General features: G+C 35.4%; 1 protein-coding gene across 1 annotated transcript in view; it reads left to right on the top strand.

Moving 5' to 3' along the window:
- Nucleotides 1-22,548, top strand: part of BRIP1 (BRCA1 interacting DNA helicase 1) — a 174,384-nt gene that overhangs the window by 13,757 nt on the left and 138,079 nt on the right.

Genomic DNA, 22,548 nt, shown 5'->3' with positions numbered 1-22,548 from the left:
AGAAGAAAAATGTGGAATTTGATAAATCCATTTTTGGAAAAAGAGAAAAAATAGTATAATGTAAAGAACAGTAGAAGACAACTCAGAAGTGCTACGTGCTGTCACATCTCTGCTGCTAATGTGTGAGATAGTAAACCCTATCCTTGTTGTGACCCAGTTTGCTCTTTTATAAAATGAGAGAATTGGACTAGAAAGAGATCTGAAAGTCTTTTTCTCTTCTACATTCTGTTTGTGAACTCCACTTCCTTAAAGTTCTTTCAGTGTCCTTAGGGCAGCAGTTCTCAAGGAGTAGTCTAGGGAGCTCTGGAGATTCCTGACATTTTTTTCAGGTGGTCTGTGAAGTCAAAAGTATTTTTATAGTAATATTAAGATGTTATTTGCCCTTTTTTTACTGTCTTGACATTTGCACTGATGGTGCAAAAGCAATGATGGGTGAAACTGTTGGTGCCTTAGCACAATCAAAATAGTGTATTAATATTAATATACTGTATTAATAGTAATTTTCTTCACCATCATTAATGCACAGTTTAAAAAAGCCAGTTTCACTTAAGAATGTCCTTGATGAAGTAGTAAAAATTGCGAATTTTATTAAATCTCAGCCCTTGAGATGTTTCACCTGTGTGAAGAAATGAGTAGTACTCATAAAACACGTTTGCCTACAGGAGCAGGATGGCTGTCTTGAGGAAAAGCACTTGTAGGACAGTTTGGATTGTGAGCTGTACTAGCCACTTGTTTTCACGGAACATAATTTTTACTTGAAAGAATGACTGATAGACTAACTATAGTAATTCTTGAAAATAAACAAAGGGAGCCTGATAAAATTTGAGGTTTCAAGTGAAAATCAGAATTTTGAAAAACTGTATATACCATTGTGAGCTTGGCAGTTTTCTGATACTTATAGACTTTTCTGATGATGTTGGTGGTGATACTATAGAATGACTTTTTGGTATTGTATAATGAACTGTATTAACATTTGTAAGGTCTGTAAAATCAGTGAACCCAACATTTTCTCAATGACTTGTGCATGATATTACAAAATGATGCCTGGAAAAAAGATCCATCCTAAGTGCAAGATAGACCAATGGACCTTTTTCTGCCTCATCCTCCTATCCCCAGGCAACCACAGATTTTCTTTTTCAGTAACTATAGATTAATTTTCATTTCCATAGTTTTATGTAAATAGAATCATGCCTGGTAGTTTTTTATTGAATTCCAGATATTGTGAATTTTACCTTGTTGGGTGCTGGATGTTGTTATATTTCTATAAATACTCTTGAGTTTTGTTCTGGGATGCAGTTAAGTTACTTGGAATCAGCTTGATCCTTTTGGGTTTTGCTTTTAGGATTTGTTAGGTGGGACCTGAGCAGAGTGTAGTTTTGGGCTACCTCAATAGAGTCTAGCTCCTTCTGAGTCCTCTATCTAATGCTCCATTAATTGTGAGGTTTTCCATCCTGGCTGGTGGGCACTATTCCATGCCCCATGAGAGTGCCTCATCATTTCAGGTGGTTCTTTCTACTATCTTGGATCGTTTCCTCACTGCTGTGTGCTGATCAGTACTCTACTAGATACTTGAGAGGTCCATTTGCAGATCTCTGGAGTTCGTTCTTTGTGCAGCTCTCTCCACTCTGGTATTCTTCCCTGTGAACTTTAGTCTTCTTGGACTTCCTGGACTCGCAGCAGTGTCTCTTCACCTCAGGTTTGCTTGGCTATATGGGTTTCCCCTCCCCGTGCCACAGCGTGGAAACTCTCTCAAGACAATAAGCTGAGGCAATCATAGGGCATATCTTATTTGTTTCTTCTCTCTCAGGAATCATTCTTCCTTACCTGATGTCCTGTATCTTAAAAACTATTGTTTTATACATACTGTCTGTATTTTTAGCTTTTCAGGTTGGGGGTGAAAAAACTCACTGACTCGGGACAAATTCCAAAAGTTTTAGATGGCTTATAAAGCTCCTGTTTACCTGTACAGTCTTTAGACCTTTAGAAGCTTTTTGCATTCTTTTTGCCCTTTCTCTTCCTCCTCGCTCTTTTGACCAACTTCTGCTAATCCTTCAGGAAGCCTTCCTTGGCATCCTCAATTTTGAATTAGATTCCCATCTGGAATTTCCTTGTACTGCTCAGTTTTTAACCTTATCTTACTCTTCTTATCTTCTCCACAAGGCTCTAAGTTTTATTAAGGACAACACTAGGTTCTCTAGCAGACTGAGACCTCCTTGAAGGCTGTGACGGTTTTATTCATCTTTATATTCCAAGTACCTAACCTAGTGCTAGAAACTTAGTTGCAGACTGAGTGAATGAATGCCGTAATCCCTGCCCTCAAAGAGCCTTCCTTTAAATTCTTGAAAATACAAGTGGGGAAAAAAAATTGTGGTTATTTTCACAGAAGCCTTGTAGTTGGAGAAGTCATCTCAGGAGCTTTTAATATTAAATTGTCAATAATAATATATGCTATATGTTTGCCTCTGCCAGTGTTTTCTCATTCATTTTCTTTCACATACCTTATTTTCTTCATAGCCCTTACTGTTTGAATTTGTCTACTTGTTTATTATCTATCTGCCCTATTAGAAATTAATGTCAATCTTTTTTTTTTTTTTTTTGAGGAAGATTAGCTCTGAGCTAACATCCATCGCCAGTCCTCCTCTTTTTCGCTGAGGAAGATTGGCCCTGGGCTAACATCCATGCCCATCTTGCTCTACTTTATATGGGATGCCACCACAGCATGGCTTGATGAGCAGCGCGTAGGTCCGTGCCGGGGATCTGAACCTGTGAACCCTGGGCCACCGAATCGGAGTGCACGAACTTAACCACTCTGCTACCAGGCCGGCCCCAAATCTCAGTGTTTTTCCTGTGTATCTCTGGTACCTAGAATAGCATATGATGTGTATTATTTGCCCAATAAATATTTGTTGGTAGAATCTTGCTTAATTCTTAGAATGACTGTGAGTCTGGTACTGTTGTTATTCCCATTTTACAGGTAAAGAAACTGAGAAGTAAGTAATTTGCCTAAGGTCGCAAAGCTGGCAAATAGTGGAGCTAAATCCTACCTAAGCATTCTGATGCTCTGGCAAATGCCGTAATCACTTTATTATACATTCTTTCTAAAAAGCCTCTCAGAAATCCTGCAGCCATCTAAGCAGGATTCTAACACCAAGATAAGGAAAGAAATATTATGTAGAAGGCTCAAGGGTAAAGAATCAAGTATAGAATAAGCTGTGATTGATAATAGTTAAGATAGAGAAGTGGATTTCTTTTTTTGTGGATTTTGTTTTGTTTTGTTTTTATTGGTTAGGAGAATGAACTCAAATCACACTGCCTGGGTTTTAATCACAGTTCGGCTCTTTACTACCTGTGTGACCTTGATTAAGTTTTTAAACTATTGCTGTTCATTTCCCCATTTGTTAAATGGGGATAGTAATAGTACCGATCTCACAGGGCTGTTATGAGGATTAAACAAGTTAATGCTTATAAAGTGCTTAGAGTACGTCTGACATATCTTAGGGCTTATTAAGTGGTAAGAGGTAGGAGTAGTAGCAGCAGCAAATAGTTACATGTTTGCATGCTGCTGATAAAAGATACACTGATTAATAATATTACATATATGTAGTTATCTTCAAATGTTGCTAAAAGGTATTATATAATATTGATTAATGTTATTAATTTTGAGGAGTTAGGTTTTTAATTAAGTAACAAATTATTTTACTATCTCTTAAAGATGTTTATGGCTGAACCTGTTTAGAGTCTAGACCACTTGACCGTAAGCAGAACTTCCATGCTCCTGGCTGAGTACCTTAATCTTCAGCTAAGTGCTTTGATTGATTTCTTTTTTTGGTTATGTACTATGGTGATCATTTATTATGGTCTTCTCATTGGTAAAATATAATTGTTGTCTATATCTATATATCCATATCTTTATATCAGTTTTATTTTTAAACTGGAAATGATGAGTTTTATTCCTTGGTTTTAGGTGGTGTAGCATTACGTTGCTTTAAAAATGGAATACTTTTTCATAAGTGGGTGATTTATTACTCATAATGTTAAAGGTATGGGTTTCTGACAATTTCTCATAAGTTTGAAGATTTATTGAACAAGCTAAATCTCTCAATTAAATCTAGTAACTTAGGGGCCAGCCCCGTGGCATAGCGGTTAAATGCGCACACGCCCGTTCCGCTGCTGGCGGCCCAGGTTCAGATCCTCGGCACCGACGCACCGCTTGTCAGGCCATGCTGTGGTGGCATCCCACATAAAGTGGAGGAAGATCTGCATGGATGTTAGCTCAGGGCTGATCTTCCTCACGAAAAAAAAAAATCTAGTAACTCAAATGATAACATTTCACTAGTGTGACACAGAACTTTTGTTTGTAAGAAGACATAAATGATATATGCCTTACTAATTAAATATGCATAAACTTATCAGACACCAAAGTACTTTTTTGCAATGACAGAAAGACCATATGGTTGAGCTCTAATATTTGTTCTTTTTTTGGTAGTCTGTAGTGAAAAGCATGAATATATAAAGTAATTTTAGGTACTTTCTGAATAGTTAGGGAAAACACCCACAAATACTTAGGTAAAATGATCTATATTTTCAATGTTGTTTTTTTCTTCTTAATAAAAATAGAACAAGCAGTTACAATAGAAACATAATCAGTACAAATGTAAAGTTTTAGTTAATGTGAATTTCTCCCTTTTGTATTTTAGTAAATTATTAGTAAATTTTAGTAAATTGTTAAGAAAACCTGTGGTTTTGTGTATTTTGGCTATCATCTGAATTTTAAAAGCCTATGGTAGCATTTTTAGCAAATCCATGGATATTTAGTACTAAGTAATACATCTAGTTTTTTGGAGAGCCAGGACTAATCATTTCCATGGATATAATATAAGAAAGAATAATGGGGATACAAGTAGAGGTAATTTATTTTAAAGAAAGGAGTCTTTGACTATAGTCATATTTTTTTCCTACTAGAAATTTACTTTAGGGGGCCGGCCCAGTGGCGTAGTGGTTAAGTTCACGCTCTCCGATTTGGTGGCCTGGGGTTCGCAGGTTTGGATCCCAGCGTGGACCGACACACCGCTTATCGGGCCATGCTGTGGCAGCATCCCGTATAAAGTAGAGGAAGATGGGCACAGGTGTTAGCCCCGGGCCAATCTTCCTCAGCAAAAAGAGGAGGATTGGCAACAGATGTTAGCTCAGGGCTGATCTTCCTCACCAAAAAAAAAAAAAAAGAAACTTACTTTGGTTTCTGGTATAACATTTCTCTTTTTTTCTCTCTTTCTTTTATTTCTCTCTCTTTTTTCTTTTTAATTGAGGTATAATTGACATATAACATTATATTAGTTTCAGGTGTACAACATAATGATTCTATATTTGTGTATATTGTGAAATCGTCACCACAATAAGTCTAGTTAACATCCGTCACCATGCTAAGTTACAAAATTTTTTTTTCTTCTGATGAGAATTTTTTAAGATTTACTCTCTTAGCAGCTTTCGCATATGCAATACAGTATTATTAACTATAGTCAGCATGCTGTACATTACATCCCCATTGCTTATTTTATAACTGGAAATTTGTACCTTTTGATCCCGTTCACCCATTTCTGCTGTCTCCCACCCCCTGCCTCTCACGACCACCAATCTGTTCTCTGGATCTGTGAGCTTGTTTTTTTTTGTTTTAGTTTTCACATATAAATGAGATCATATGATATTTGTCTTTCTCTGTCTAACTTATCAAGGTCCATCCACATTGTTATAAATGGCAGGATTTCATTCTTTTTTTATGGCTGCACAATATTCCATTGTACATGTATATATACACCACGTTTTCTTTATCCATTCATCCATCAGTGGACATTTAGTTTGTTTCTATATCTTGGCTATTGTAAATAATTACATTGTAATAATGCAGTGAACATGGGGGTGCATATAGCTTTTTGAGTTAGTGTTTTCATTTTATTTGGATAAATACCCAGAAGTAGAATTGTCGGATCATATGGTAGTTCTATTTTTAATTTTTTGAGGAACCTCTATATTGTTTTCCATAGTGGCAGTACCAATTTATATTTCCATCAATAGTGCACAAGGGTTCCCTTTTCTCCACATCCTCGCCAATACTTGTTATTTCTTGTCTTTTTGATAATAGCCATTCTAACAGGTGTGAGGTGATATCTCATTGTGGTTTTGATTTGCATTTCCCTGATGATTAATGATGTTGAGCATCTTTTCATATACCTGTTGGCCATCTGTATGTCTTCTTTGGAAAAATGTTTATTCAGATCTTCCCAATTTATAATTAGATTTTTTTTTGCTATTGAGTTGTATGAGTTCTTGATATATTTTGGATATTAGCCTCTTATCAGATATATGATTTGCACATATTTTCTCCCATTCATTAGGATGCCTTTTGATTTTGTTGATGGTTTCCTTTGCTGTGCAAAAGCTTTTTAGTTTGATGTAGTCTCACTTGTTTATTTTTGTGTTAGCTGCATTTCCTTTTGGTGTCAGATTCAAAAAATCATCCCCAAGACCTGTGTTTTCTTCTAGGAGTTTTAGGATTTCAGGTCTTATGTTCAAGAGTTTAATCCATTTTGAGTTAATTTTTGTGTGTGGTGTAAGATAGTGGTCCAGTTTCATTCTTTTGCATGTGGCTGTCCAGTTTTCCTACCATTTATTGAAGAGACTGTCCTTTCCCCATTGTATAACAGTTCTCGATCTTTGCAGAGTGGCTTATTATAAATCACAAAAATGTTTTCTGAATATTCTGGAATAGGTGATTTCATAAAGAAGTAGAAGAAAAATATGTAGTTTCATAAGATTTAATATTTATTGTATAGCAGCTTCTGAAATTAGTTTATCATCAAAACATTTAAATAAAGTAATTTTTAAAATGCAGTCCATGTTTTAGAACTTTTCTTATGTTGACAGATCATATGCATCAGATTTTATATATCGTATTTTAATCTAGATCATCTAAAGATCTTGAATAAGGTACATTGAGAGACTTCAGATAAGCAGCATTTCTTTTTAGGACCTGTTTCTTCAAATGGGAGGAAAAAGAGGGTGGGACTAGATTTAATATACCTTATATCCCATTTAGCTCTAACACCTCTAAATTCTAAGGATGCCTTTCCTATTTTGGTTCTTATAAAATGACATTGGGGGGCCAGCCTGGTGGCCCAGCAGTTAAGTGCGTGCGCTCTGCCTCGGCGGCCCGGGGTTCACAGGTTCAGATCCTGGGCACGCACTGATGCACCGCTTGTCAAGCCATGCTGTGGCGGCGTCCCATATAAAACAGAGGAAGATGGGCATGGATGTTAGCCCAGGGCCAATCTTCCTAAGCAAGAAGAGGAGGGTTGGCATCAGATGTTAGCTCAGGGCTAATCTTTCTCACACACACACACAAAAAAAGATGATATTAGGGAGGACAGTATGTACTTTTTAGAAGAACAGTTATTTGGATTCATAAATTAGTGGTTTAGTTCTCTTATCCCTACAAAGATATAAATGTTGTAGTCTTCATACATTTAAAACCTGCAATTGTATTATTTTTTGATAAACTTCCTCCAGAAGTTAAATGATAAATTAGTTTAATAATTTCTGTTTTCCTCTAAATTTGACATTAAACTTTTTAGGTTTTTCTTTCAAATTTTCTTAGTTTTTATTAAAATAATTTAGTTTCCAACCTGTGACTTGAGCAATTGTCTTTTTACCTTCCTGTCATATCCAGTCTCCTCACTCTCTCTTCAAGTCAGAAAATAGTGTCAATACCTCCTCTCTTATGTGAATTACCTTTCAGTGTCCACTGCCTCTTCCCTTTCCTTACATTTTAGATCCATCTTTTTATACTAATAATTCATATGTTGAAGATCTAGTGAGGCATCGTTTTCCATGTGATCAAAATATAGTTAAGAAGAACATTGTTTTTTAGAATAGAATGTTACCATTCTGATATTACTTTGTTCCACTATTCATAATCGTTGTCTCTAGAATTTATTTATGTTCCCTTCATTCTTTTAGTAAAACCTCAGAATGGGGGAGGTATTTTCACAGACACATTCTTAAGCTTATACCTGCTTTTTATTTGTTCATTAAATAAATGCTAACATTGTCTATATACTTTATAAAAGTAATTATCTTCTGTGATCTAGTGTAGCACTATTTTATTTTATTTTTTTAAAATTTTTTGTTTATTGCAGTAACATTGGTTTATAACATTGTAAAAATTTCAGGTGTACATCATTATACTTCTATTTCTGCATAGATTACATCATGTTCACCACCAAAATACTAATTACAACACATCACCACACACATGTACCGAATTATCCCTTTCACCCTCCTCCCTCCCCCCTTCCCCTCTGGTAACCACCAATCCAATCTCTGTCCCTATATGTTTGTTTATTGTTGTTATTATCTACTACTTAATGAAGGAAATCATACGGTATTTGACCTTCTCCCTCTGACTTATTTCACTTTGCATTATACCCTCAATGTCCATCCATGTTGTCACAAATGGTTGGATTTCATTGTTTCTTATGGCTGAGTAGTATTTCATTGTATGTATATACCACATGTTCTTTATCCATTCGTCCCCTGATGGGCACTTAGGTTGCTTCCAAGTCTTGGCTATTGTGAATAAAAGTGTAGCACTATTTTAATTCATTACTTTTGCCTAGTGTGTAGAAGAGATGTGGGTCCAGCAGAGTGCGCTGTTGACCTTCTGATAAAGTTTTGATGTTGGGCAAAGCCTTGGGCTGTTTTTCTCCTTTTTCTTCCTCTTACACCCTTGCCTTTTCTTTCTTTTCTGTCTGTCTCTGTATCTCTCTCCTTTTCTCTGTCCCTCTCTCCCCCTTCTTCCTTTCCTCCTTTCGATATTTAAGATGTTCTCTAGGATCTCAGGAGAAAATGACCAATTTTTTCTGAAAAGTATTTTACAAGTCATTTTCTCATAGTTTTAATTTACTTTTATTTAACATAACTGCTTATATAGTAATATGATGCTTTCTATGTGCTAGAAACTGTGCTAAGCACTCTAGAAATATTAATTCACCTGGTAAATACGACAACGAGAGTTAATGTTTATTGCAAGCTCTTTTAACTTTTCTGTGGATTTGACAATTTTCAAAATAAAACAAATTTGACTCAATCCTTATAATAACCCTATGAGGAAGGTATTAATATTTTCCCCAATGACAGATGAGGAAATTGAGGAACAGAGAATTTAAGTAGCTTGTTCGTGTCACAAAGCTGATGAGTAGAGGTTGGTTTAAAACCTAGGCAGTCTGGCTCCAGAATTGATCCTCTCAATCACCTCACTGTTCTGCCTCTGAATAAACTCTTCCAGATGACCTTTGGATGAAAGATAGTTCATTTTTATACTATTATAGGTCATATTATATGCAGTACCATATAGATAATTCATTTAAGATTAATCTTCCTCTTTTAGTCTCTCTCTCAACACTCTGTCCTTTTCTTTACAATGCTTATCAAAGTTTATAATTATATATGTATTTTTAAGTTTAACTGTTTCGTTTGCCTCCTTGCCAGGCTATCTATAAGGACAAGTGTGATATCTCTCCTATTCACTTTTTTATAACCAACGTCTGGCACGAGACCTGCACCTAGTAGGTGCTCAAGTATTTGTTGAATAAATGAATGAAAAAATAGCCAAAGTTAAGGAAGTGCATGATTTACCACTATTTCTTGTGGCTTACAACTTTTACTCAGATCCATATACTAAAGGAGGTATGATGGTACTGTTAAATATAGGAGATTTAAAGCAAGTTTTAAAATGTTTTCTTTTTTAATTTTTCTGCAGTACATTTTGGTTGTAGTTTTTTATGTACTAACACACAAAAATAAAGATCAGTGATTTCAGGGACCAAGAGGTAAATTGGTACTAAGATAAACAAAAGATTAGAAACAACTTGATTTCTATAGCTACTCTAGGAACAAGTTGTTAAATAAAATTACCTGCTAGTTGAAGTATAATTTATTCAAGGCAGCGAAGTTTTTGAAACCTATTGTATGCCAGACACTTAAAAACCGTAACTTATATTTCTTAAAGAGTTAATAATAGTGATATGATGATAGCTTTTTGGAATAATACTTGTGCCAGGCAATATATATGTTCTCACATTTAATCCATATATCAGCACTGTGAAGAAAATAGAGCAGATATTAGTCTCATTTTGCAGGTAAGAAAATTGAAACCCAAAGATTCTAGATTATTTGACTATGGTCTTACTGCAGATAAATGGTAGAACCATGATGTAAGCCTAGTTCTAAAATTGAGTGAATATAGATTCATGGATTGTAAATTGGAGAAAAGGAATCGCTGGGAAAATTTTTTTTTCTTATTGGCTGGTGAGGAAAAAACAAAGTTACTGTGCAAGAGAAGATAGTGTTTATTATTCAATATGTCTGGCATTAAGATATCTTCTTTTATTTTATTTTATTTATTTATTTTTTTAAAGCAATTTTTTTTTTTAGATTTTATTTATTTATTTTTTTCCCCCCAAAGCCCCAGTAGATAGTTGTATGTCATAGTTGCACATCCTTCTAGCTGCTGTATGTGGGACGCGGCCTCAGCATGGCCAGAGAAGCGGTGTGTCGGTGCACGCCCGGGATCCGAACCCGGGCAGCCAGTAGGGGAGCGCGCGCACTTAACCGCTAAGCCACGGGGCCGGCCCAAGATATCTTCTTTTAAACAATCTGCAGTTGGGGAAAGATTAAATTATCATAAACATTTCATGTATTTTTATCCACTAAAGAGTCAAAGGAAATTTTAAACTCAAATTTAAAAAAAAAATTATGAGTAATATTCATTGTTTGCAAAACCTTTAGCAGTATAAACCAGTACAGAGTAAAAATTAAAATTCTCTTAAAATATTACTCTCATCCCCCTTTCTACCTCCCAGAAGTAGACAAGATGAACGCTTTCATGAGAATCTTTCTGGATCTTTTTGTATAAATTTACAACAAATATTTTTCATAGTTCTGTTACAGTTTTTCATTTGTTTTACATTTAACCTTCTTATTCATAGGACTTATTTTAATATATGTTTGAGGCTAGGCTCTAATTGTATGCTTTTCCAAATAGATGATTGGTTGTCTCAGTGTCAGTGAAAGAATAATTTTTCCTGATTTAAACTTTTGCTATTATCGTATACTAAATTGGTATATATACTTGGATTGGTTCCCGTACTTTTTTTCTCTTTAAATTTATAATTTTTCCAAAGTATATATGTATATAGTTAGAGTCAAAAGAGTTCAACATTACTTCAAACAAAAAGCAGTAGACCCATGTCCTAATTCTATTCTTCACCATTTCCGCTGTCTGAGGTCAATAATTTTTTATCATTTTGCCTGTTTATTCTGATATTTATTTTTTTAAAAATAACATGCATATGCTGGTTTTCTCTTGAAATATTAGTTTTAGATACCTTCTATTCTCTTCCTACTGTCCTTTCTAATTTTCTCCTTACTTCTCCCTCTTAAGCCTCCCAATAGTTCATGTGTACATTATTGTAATTATGTAAATATCATTAAAAACTGAGCCAAATGTTATACTATGATTACAGTTCTTTCCCCAAACCAGGTTTTATTTTTTCTAGTGCTAATATTTGTCTTGTCTTGTCATTTGCTTAGTTTTCTGTATAACTGTAACTATCCCCAAACTCTGATAGAATTTAAAATCTGTCAGCTCATTTAAATGCATCAGGTTAAGAATGTCTATATTTTCAGACTCTCCATATTTAGTGGAAATAATGAAAAATGCTTTTTTGATGTTGAATTGTATTATATACTTTTTAATGACATTGACTTTTTTTAAATATGAAAGTTTTATTTGTTTCTTTGTTGAAAATTTGGAAATCACCAAAATGTATGCTTAAGTTGTTAACATTAATCTTTAATTCAACTATCCCCTCAGTATCAACCCCTGATATTTTGCTTGCTATCTGTTCTTACACATACACACATACACACACACATAATTAGTTACTCATTGCTGTGTGACAAACCAACCACTTAATTAGCTTACCATTCTGGGGGTCAGCAATTTAGGCGGGGGTCAGCAATTTAGGCTGGGCTCAGCTGGGCATTTCTTCTGCTGATCTCAGCTGGGCACTCCTGCGTCTATGGTCAGCTGCAAGTCAGCAAGGCGGCTCTGCTTCAGGGGGTTGGTTGGTAGTCGGCTGGAATCATGGAGTGGGTATCTCTCATCATGTAGCAGGCTAATCCTGGCTTATGTATATGGTGGCCCTAGGGTTCCAGGAGCAGCAAGAGAGCAAACTCTAGTGTACAAATACCTTTGAAGCTCTGTGTCACATTTGTGAATGTTCTAGTCACCAAAGCAAGTCACATGGCCAAACCCAGATTCAGGGGGTGGAGTTCATCTCTTGGTGAGAAGAGCTACAAAGTAATCTTGCAAAGGGGCTTACATATAGAGATTGGAAGAATTCTTTTTGGAAGAAGCCTTTTTGGTTATATACATATAATATGTGTTATGTGTATACTTTTTAATTACAAAATTTGGCTTATAGTGTATATAGCTTTTACTTTTCATGTAGTATATCATGGTCGTAGAAAAGGCTTTTAAAAATCCAAATCTTAATTGGTCTATTTTTTTTTATTTTTTTATTTTTTTATTTTCCCCCCAAAGCCCCAGTAGATAGTTGTACGTCATAGCTGCACATCCTTCTAGTTGCTGTATGTGGGACGCGGCCTCAGCATAGCCGAAGAAGCGGTGTGTCGGTGCATGCCCGGGATCTGAACCCGGGCCGCCAGCAGCGGAGCGCGCGCACTTAACCACTAAGCCACGGGGCTGGCCCTAATTGGTCTATTTTGATGCATACTTTTTTGATCTAACCTTTTTTTCTATGCCAGGAGTTGGTAAACTACAATCTGTGGGCTGAATGTGGCCCACTGCCTGTTTTTATAAATTTTTGGGAACACAGTTTTCATTCATTTACATGTTGTCAGTGGCTACTTTTGTGCTACAATGGTAGAGTTCAGTAGTTGTGACAGATATCATATGGCTCACAAAACCTAAAGTATTTATTTTCTGGCCCTTTAAAGAAAGTTTACCAACCCTTGTCCTACGCTATTTTAATCTTGGTAAGTGAGGCCAGAAATTAGCAGGAATAGTGTGAATCTCTTGCTTTATTTGCAAATTTACTTAAGGGCATGATAATAGAATGGATAAGTAATTGCTTGAGTGAGTTTCCTTCAGCTCCAATAATTATGATTTTTTGAGAGCTTTTAGAAAACATAATAGTGACCTCCATAGTGGAAATAGAAAGGATAATCTTAAAAATTTCAAATCTCCTTTATCATGTTGAGTGAACTTGGTGGTGTCTCAGAAAGAGTTAACAGTTATTTTTCTTGATATATAGACATACTTACTGAAATATGTATAGCAATCCAGTTGACGTGTGTATATATTTAGTGATAGAATCGACAGTTGCCATATATAAGCTTTTCTCATGGGTAGTGGGTATGGAAAGATAACTTTACCTTAGAAAACTACTTTGTTAATTGACCAGTTGTACCTTAGAAAACTACTTGGTTAATTGACCAGTTGTCTGGCCAATAGATTTATTTATTTATTTTAGCTTTTTAAGATTTTGACATAGTCATAAAATTATACAAAAATTGAGAGTACAATACAAATATATCTTTTTTTCCCTGAACCATTTTACAGTAAGTTGTTGACCTGATGCTCTATCACCCTGGAATACTTTAGTGTCTTTTTCCTGTAAGCAAAGATATTCTTCTATATAACCATAAAAATCAGAAAATTAAAATTGATACATTATCTAATGCCCAGACCCAGTTCAAATTTTGCCAATTGTCTCAATAAAGCTTTTGTAGCAGATAGATGAGGTTTAGAATCATGCATTGCATTTAGTTGTCATTTTGCTGTCTTCTTCAGGCTGGAACAGTTCCTCAGTCTTTCCTTGACTTTCATGACCTTGACACTTCATAGGATTACAGCCTTTCTAGAATGTCTCTCAGTTTTGGGTTTTAGCATAATTAGATTAAGGTTATATATCTTTGCAGGAATGTCATAGAAGTAATGCTACATTCTACCTATTGCATCCTATGAAGTGGCAAATAGTTCCATTTTGTCTCATTACTGATGATTACTTTGATAACTTGATTAATGTGATGTCTGCTAGGCATCACTGTAAAGTTATTTTTTTCTCTTATAATTAAAGAGGACTTTGTGGGGAGGAACTCTGAAATTATATAAATAGCATGTCCTCATCAAACATTCAACTTATTCATTTTATTTATGTCTTTATGGACTCATGATTTCCCATTTTATTCAGTGGTTGATAATCCATTATTATATGATTTGTTTAGATGCTCAAGTGGGAGTTCGATTAAGTTGCTTGTGTCTTTCTGACATGTATCCATCATTCTTGGAGCACTTCCTTACTTTCTGGCACAACAAGATGTTCCAGGCTCATCTTGTCTTTTCCCTGCCCCAATCTTAGATTCAGCCATTTTTCCAAGGAGCCCTGGTTCTTTTTAGTGGAAAATAATATTTAGAAGCCAAGTTCTGGGTGTTAGCTTTGCTCATTGCTGTTGGGGTTGCTGTTCCAGGCCCTTTCAGTAGACAGAGCTAGGCAATATATGTATGTATATATACATAAACACATATACAAATACACACTCAGAGGTATATATACTTATATTTTTCTCTATCAATACATTGGAAATTATGTATTCATACCAATACATCCAATTCCCATTCAACACCAGAGGGTTCATTCTGAGTTTCTTCCTTTTCATATTTTTTTGTGTGTGTGAGGAAGATCAGCCCCTGAGCTAACATCTGATGCCAATCCTCCTCTCTCTTTTTTTTTTTTCTGAGGAAGATTGGCCCTGATCTAACATCCGTGCCCATCTTCCTCTACTTTATATGGGACGCCGCCACAGCATGGCTTGACAAGCAGTGCATCAGTGCGCGCCCGGGATCCGAACCAGTGAACCCCAGGCTGCCGCAGTGGAGCACGAGCGCTTAACCACTTGGGCCACCGGGCCGGCCCCTTCCTTTTCATATTTTTAATTGAAAAACTTGTTCCCAGTTCTTCAAAAGGTTAAAAGGAGAATTACCATATGATCCAGCAATTCCATTTCTAGATATATATCCAAAAGAATTGTAAGCAGGGACTGCAACTGATACTTGCACACCAGTGTTAATAGCAGCATTATTCACAATAGCCAAAAGGTAGAAACAACCTAAGTGTCCATCGACAGATGAATAGATAAATAATTGTGGTATATACATACAGTGGAATATTCAGCCTTAAAAAGGAAGGAAATTCTGACACATGCTGCAACCTAGATGAACCTTGAAGAGATGCTAAGAGAAATAAGCCAGTCAAAAAAGGACAAATATTGTATGATTCCACTTGTAATTTCCTTTTCCAGTTACGTGTTGTTATTATAGAAACAGAGTTCATTTTTGTATATTGACCATGTAACCTGCAAACTTGCTGAACCACTTTTTATTTCTACTTGATATTTCTGGAGATTTTGTAGGACTTTCTTAGTACATGCAGTTGTATGTTTATGTTGTCTAGTAAACATTGTTTTAATTCTTTTACAGTATTTGGCTTTCAATATATTTTCTTGCCATATTGCAGTGGCTAGGATATGTAGTACAAGGTTGAGTTGGAGTGGTAAGAATGGATATCCTTGCCTTGTTCAAATCTTGGGGGGAAACATTCACTCTTTCACCATTAAGTATGACATTTGCTCTAGGTGTTTTGTATATGGTGTTTATCAGGTTGAGGATGTTTCCTTATTCCTAGGTTGCTAAAAGTTTTTATAATGAAGGGATGTTGAATTTTGTATTTTAAATTTTATTGCATCCATTGGTACGATCATGTGGTTTTTCTCCTATATCCTGTTGATATGGTGAATTACATTAATTGGTTTTCGGATGGTGACCCAACCTTACATACCTGTGATAAAACCCACTTGGTCATGGTGTAGGACCCTTTTTATATATTACTGTATTTGATTTGCTAAATTTTGTTAAGACTTTTTTGCATCTTTTCTAATAAGGATATTGGTCTTTAGTTTTATTTTTTGTAATGTCTTTGGTTTTGATTTCAGGGTAATGCTGGCCTTATAAAATGAGTTGAGAAGTGTTACTATTACTTCTTCCTTAAGTTTTTGATAGAATTAACCAATGAAACCATCTAGACCTTGCATTTATTTTGGGAAAAGATTTCATCCGCACATTTAGTTTCTTTAATAAGTATAGGACTATTCACATATTCTGGTGCTTCTTGAGTCAGTTTTGGTAATTATCTTTCAAGAAATTTATCCCATTTCATTCAAGTTTTTGAATTTATTGGCGTAATGTTCAAAATATTCTCTTTTTTAAAAAAATGTCTGTTGGATCTCTAATGACATGTCCTCTTCATTTCTAATATTCATAATTTGTGTTTTTTCTCTTTTTTGATCAATCTAGATAGAGGTTTATAAATTTTATTGTCTTTAAAAACCAGTTTTGTTGATTTTGTCTAATGTTTTTCCATTTTCTACTTAGTGGATTTCTGCTTTTATCTTTATTTCCTTTGGATTTAATTTGCTCTTCTAATTTCTTGAGGTTGAAACTTAGATAATTGCTTTTGGACCTTTTTTCCCCCTAAGACAACCACTGAAAGCTATACATTTCCCTCCAAGCACTGCTTTATCTGCATCACACAGATTTTGATATTATATTACTTTTTTTCTAATATTTCTTGTGATTTCTTCTCTGACCCAAGATTTATTTACCATTCTAAATAAACACTAAATTTTTTCCCCAGATATTTTTCTCATATTGGTTTTTAATTTAATTTTGTGTGGTTAGAGAACATATTCTATATGATTCCAATTCTTTTAAATTGAATCATCTGTTGGTGAATGCTCTGAGTTCTTGGAAGGAATGTGTATTCTTTATAGGCTACTGTTCTGTTATTCAGTGTATTTAGGTCAAGTTGGCTGATTATGTTGTTCATGTCTTCTATATTCTTACTGATTTTTTTGGTCTACTTATAAATTAGAGAAGAGTGCTGAGAGCAATATAATTGTGGATTTCCTTCTTTTTTCAACTCTTATCAATTTTTGCTTCCTGGAATTTAAGCTCTGTTATTAGTTGTATACACATTTAAGATTATATCTTCTTGATGAATTAACCCATCTGTTATTATGAAATGTCTTTGTTCTGAAATCTACTTTGCCTGCTTTTTTTTTTTTTTCGGTGAGGAAGATTAGCCCTGAGCTAACATTTGTCACCAATCCTCCTCTTTTTGCTGAGGAAGACTGGCCCTAGGCTAACATCCGTACTCATCTTCCTCCACTTTATTTGGGATGCCGCCACAGCATGGCTTGACAAATGGTGCGTCGGTGCGCGCCTGGGATCCAAACCCCAGCCTACTGCAGCAGAGCTCGCGCACTTAACCGCTACGCCACTAGGCCGGCCCCTACTTTGCCTGATATTTATATAGGCACTCTAGCTTTCTTATGATTAGTGTTTGCATAGTATATCTTTTTTCATTCTTTTACTTTTAACCCATCTGTGTCTTTACATTTTTTTTATTTATTGAGGTAACGTTGGTTTACATTATATAAATTTCAGGTGTATATCATTAGATTTTGATTTCTGTGTAGGTTACAACATGTTCACCACCCAAAAACTAATTACCATTCATCACCGTACGCATGTGCCTAATCACCCCTTTAGCCTTCCTCCCTCCCCTCTTCCCCTCTGGTAACCACCAATCCAATCTCTGTCTCTATGTGTTTGTTCGTTGTTGTTTTTATCTTCTATTTATGAGTGAGATCATATGGTATTTGACTTTCTCCCTCTGACTAATTTCGCTTAGCATAATACCCTCGAGGTCCATCCATGTTGTCACAAATGTCAAGATTTCATCTTTTTTATGACTGAATAGTATTCCATCGTGTATACATACCACATCTTCTTTATCCATTCATCCCTTGATGGGCATCTAGGTTGCTTCCAAGTCTTGACAAAGACTTATCATTGTGAATAATGCCGCAATGAACATAGGGGTGCATATATCTTTACGCATTGGTGTTTTCAGGTTCTTTGAATAAATACCCAGCAGTGGAATAGCTGACTTGTATGGTAGTTCTATTCTTAATTTTTTGAGGAATCTCCATACAGTTTTCCATAGTGGCTGTAACAGTTTGCACTCCCACCAGCAGTGTATGAGAGTTCCTTTTTCTCCACATCCTCTCCAACACTTGTTTCCTGTCTTGTTAATTATAGCCATTCTGATGGCATGAGGTGATACCTCTTTGTAGTTTTGATTTGCATTTCCCTAATAATTAGTGATGTTGAACATCTTTTCATGTGCCTGTTGGCCATCTGTATATCTTCTTAGGAAAAGTGTCTGTTCAGATCTTTTGCCCATTTTTTAATTGGGTCGTTAATTCTTTTGTTGTTGAGATGTATGAGTTCTTTATATATTTTAGATATTAACCCCTTATCAGATATATGGTTTGCAAATATGTTCTCCCAATTGTTACGTTGTCTGTCATTTTGTTGATGGTTTCCTGTGCTGTGCAGAAGCCTTTTAGTTTGATGTAGTCCCATTTGTTTATTTTTTCTTTTGTGTCTCTTGCCCAGTCAGACGTGGTACTTGAAAATATCCTGCTAAGACCGATGTCAAAGAGCATACTGGTTATCTTTTCTTCTAGAAGTTGTATGGTTTCAGGTCTTACGTTCAAGTCTTTAATCTATTTTGAGTGAATTTTTGTGTACAGTATAAGAAAATGGTGTACTTTCATTCTTTTGCGTATGGCTGTCCAGTTTTCCCAACACCATTTATTGAAGAGACTTTCCTTTCTCTGTTATATGTTCTTGGCTCCCTTGTTGAAAATTAGCTGTCCATAGATGTGTGGGTTTATTTCTGGGCTCCGGATTCTGTTCCATTGATCTGTGTGTCTGTTTTTGTGCTAGTACCATGCTGTTTTGATTACTATGGCTTTGTGGTATATTTTGAAATCAGGGAGTGTGATACCTCCAGCTTTGTTCTTTTTTCTCAGGATTCCTTTGGCTATTTGGGCTCTTTTATTGTTCCATATAAATTTTAAGATTCTTTGTTCTATTTCTGTGAAAAATATTGTTGGAACTTTGATAGGGTTGCATTGAATCTGTAGGTTGCTTTAGGATGTATGGACATTTTAACTATGTTAATTCTTCCAATCCAACAGCACAAAATATCTTTCCATTTCTTTGTGTCTTCTTCAGTTTCCTTCAACAATGTTTATAGTTTTCAGTGTACAGGTCTTTCATCTTTTTGGTTAAATTTATTCCTAGATATTTTATTCTTTTTGTTGCAATTGTAAATGGGATTGTATTCTTAATTTCCTTTTTGCTAGTTCGTTGTTAGTGTATAAAAATGCAACTGATTTTTGTACGTTGATTTTGTATCCTGCAACGTTAACGTAGTCATTTATTATTTCTAAAAGTTTTTTGGTGGATTCTTTCGGGTTTTCTATATTTAAAATCATGTCATCTGCAAGTAGTGACAGTTTTACTTCTTCCTTTCCAATTTGGATCCCTTTTATTTCTTTTTCTTGCCTGATTGCTATGGCTAGGACTTCCAATACTATGTTAAATAAAAGTGGTGAAAATGGGCATCCTTGTCTTTTTCCTATTCTTAGAGGGATAGCTTTCAGTTTTGCTCCATTGAGTATGATATTGGCTGTGGGTTTGTCATATATGGCCTTTATTATGTTGCAGTACTTTCCTTCTGTACCCATTTTATTCAGAGTTTTTATCATAAATGGATGCTGTATCTTGTTAAATGCTTTCTCTGCATCTATTGAGATGATCATGTGATTTTTATTCTTCATTTTGTTAATGTGGTGTATCATGTTGATTGATTTGTGAATGTTGAACCATCCCTGCATCCCTGGAATAAATCCCACTTGATCATGGTGTGTGATCTTTTTAATATATTCTTATATTCGATTTGCTAGTTTTGTTGAGAATTTTTGCATCAGTGTTCATCAGTGATATCAGCCTGTAATTTTCTTTTTTTGTGTTGTCCTTATCTGATTTTGGTATCAGGGTAGTGTTGGCCTTGTAGAATAAGTTGGGAAGCTTGCCCTCCTTTTCAACTTTTTAAAAGAGTTTGAGAAGGATAGGTAATAAGTCTTCTTTGAATGTTTGGTAGAATTCACCAGGGAAGCCGTCTGGTCCTCGACTTTTTTTTTTTAAGATTTATTTATTTATTTTACCCCCAAAACCCCAGTAGATAGTTGTATGTCATAGCTGCACATCCTTCTAGTTGCTGCATGTGGGACGTGGCCCCAGCATGGCCCGACAAGCAGTGCGTCGGTGCACGCCCGGGACCCGAACCTGGGCCGCCAGCAGCGGAGCGCGCGCACTCAACCGCTAAGCCACGGGGCCGGCCCCTGGTCCTGGACTGTTAGTTTTTGGGAGATTTTTGATTACTGTTTTGATATCCTTACTGGTGATTGGTCTATTCAAATTCTCTATTTCTTCTTGATTCAGTTTTGGAAGATTGTATGATTCTAAGAGTCTATCCATTTCTTCTAGATTATCTAATTTGTTGGCGTATAGCTTTTTGTAGTATTCTCTTATAATCTTTTGTATTTCTGAGGTGCCCATTGTAATTTCTCCTCTTTCATTTCTGATTTTATTTATTTGAGCCTTCTTTCTTTTTTTCTTGGTGATTCTAGCCAAAAATTTATCAATTTTGTTTATCTTTTCAAAGAACCAGCTCTTTGTTTCTTTGATTTTTTTTTTCTATTGTTCTTTTAGTCTCTATTTCATTTATTTCTGCTCTGATTTTTATTATTTCCTTCCTTCTTCATATTTTGGGCTTTGTTTGCTCTTCTTTTTCCAGTTCCTTTTGGTTCACTCTTAGATTGTTTATTTGAGATTTTTCTTGTTTGTTGAGATAGGCCTGTATTGCTGTAAACTTCCATCTTAGAACCACTTTTGCTTTATCCCATAAATTTTGGCATGTGGTGTTTTCATTTGCATTTGTCTCCAGGTATTTTTTGATTTCTCCTTTGATTTCTTCATTGACCCAATTGTTGTTCAGTAGCATTTTGTTTAATTTCCACATATTTGTGGCTTTTCCAATTTTTTTCCTATAGTTGAGTTCGAGTTTCATACTGTCGTGGTCAGAAAAGATGCTTGTATTATTTCAATCTTCTTAAATTTATTGAGACTTGTTTTGTGGCCTAGTATGTGATCTGTCCTGGAGAATGTTCCATGTGCATTTGAAAAGAATGTGCATTCTGTGATTTTTGGATGGAATGTTTGGTATATATCTACTAAGTCCATCTGGTCTAATGTGTCGTTTAAGGCCAGTGTTTCCCTATTGATCTTCTGTTTGGATGATCTATCCATTGGTGTAAGTGGAGTGTTCAAGTCCCCTACTATTGTTATGTTACTATCTTTTTCTCCTTTCATGTCTGTTAATAATTGCTTTATATATTTAGGTGCTCCTACGTTGGATGCATAGATATTTACGAGTGTTATATCCTCTTGTTGGATTGTTCTCTTTATAGTTTGTAGTGCCCTTCTTTGTCTCTTGTTACAGTTTTTGTTTTAAAGTCTATTTTGTCTGATATAAGTATTGCTACCCCAGCTTTCTTTTGATTGCTATTTGCATGGAGTATCTTTTTCCATCCCTTTACTTTCAGTCTGTGAGTGTCTTTAGATCTGAAGTGTCTCTTGTATGCAGCATATATATGGGTCTTGTTTTTTTGTCCAATCACCCACCCTATGTCTTTTGATTGGAGCAGTTAGTCCATTGACATTTAAAGTAGCTATTGATAAGTATGTACTTATTGCCATTTTGTTACTTTTTTTCTGGGTGTTTTCATAGTTTTTGGCTGTTCCTTTCTTCTTCTCTTGCTCTCTTCACTTGTGGTTTGATGGCTTTCTTTAGTATTATGTTTGAGTTCCTTTCTCTTAATTTTTTGTGTATTTATTATGGGTTTCTGGTTTGTGATTACCATAAGGTTCATATATAATAACCTACGTATATAGCAATCTATGTTAAGTTGACGGTCTCTTAAGATTGCCCTCTTGCTAAAAGCTCTACTCCTGGCTGGCCCCGTGGCTTAGCGGTTAAGCGTGCGCGCTCCGCTGCTGGCGCCCCGGTTCGGAACCCGGGTACGCACCGATGCACCACTTCTCCAGCCATGCTGAGGCCGCGTCCCACATACAGCAACTAGAAGGATGTGCAGCTATGGCATACAACTATCTACTGGGGCTTTGGGGGGAAAAAAATAGATAAAATCTTAAAAATAAATAAATAAATAAATAAAAATAAAAATTCTACTCCTTTACTCCTCTCCCCTGACATTTTATGTGTTTGATATCATATTTAACATCTTTTGTGTGTGTGTGTGTATCCCATAAACATCTTATCATGGAAATAGGTAATTTTAGTACTTTTGTCTTTTGACGTTTATATTAGCTTCATAGGTGGTTGATCTGCTACCTTTACTGTCTATTTGCCTTTTTCA

The sequence above is a fragment of the Ceratotherium simum genome, chromosome 16 (genome assembly GCF_057802395.1).
Source record: "Ceratotherium simum simum isolate JZ-2026a chromosome 16, ASM5780239v1, whole genome shotgun sequence".
Classification (NCBI taxonomy): domain Eukaryota; kingdom Metazoa; phylum Chordata; class Mammalia; order Perissodactyla; family Rhinocerotidae; genus Ceratotherium; species Ceratotherium simum.
The sequence above is the reverse complement of the archived record's forward strand: the minus strand, read 5'-3'. Positions and strand labels throughout refer to the sequence as shown.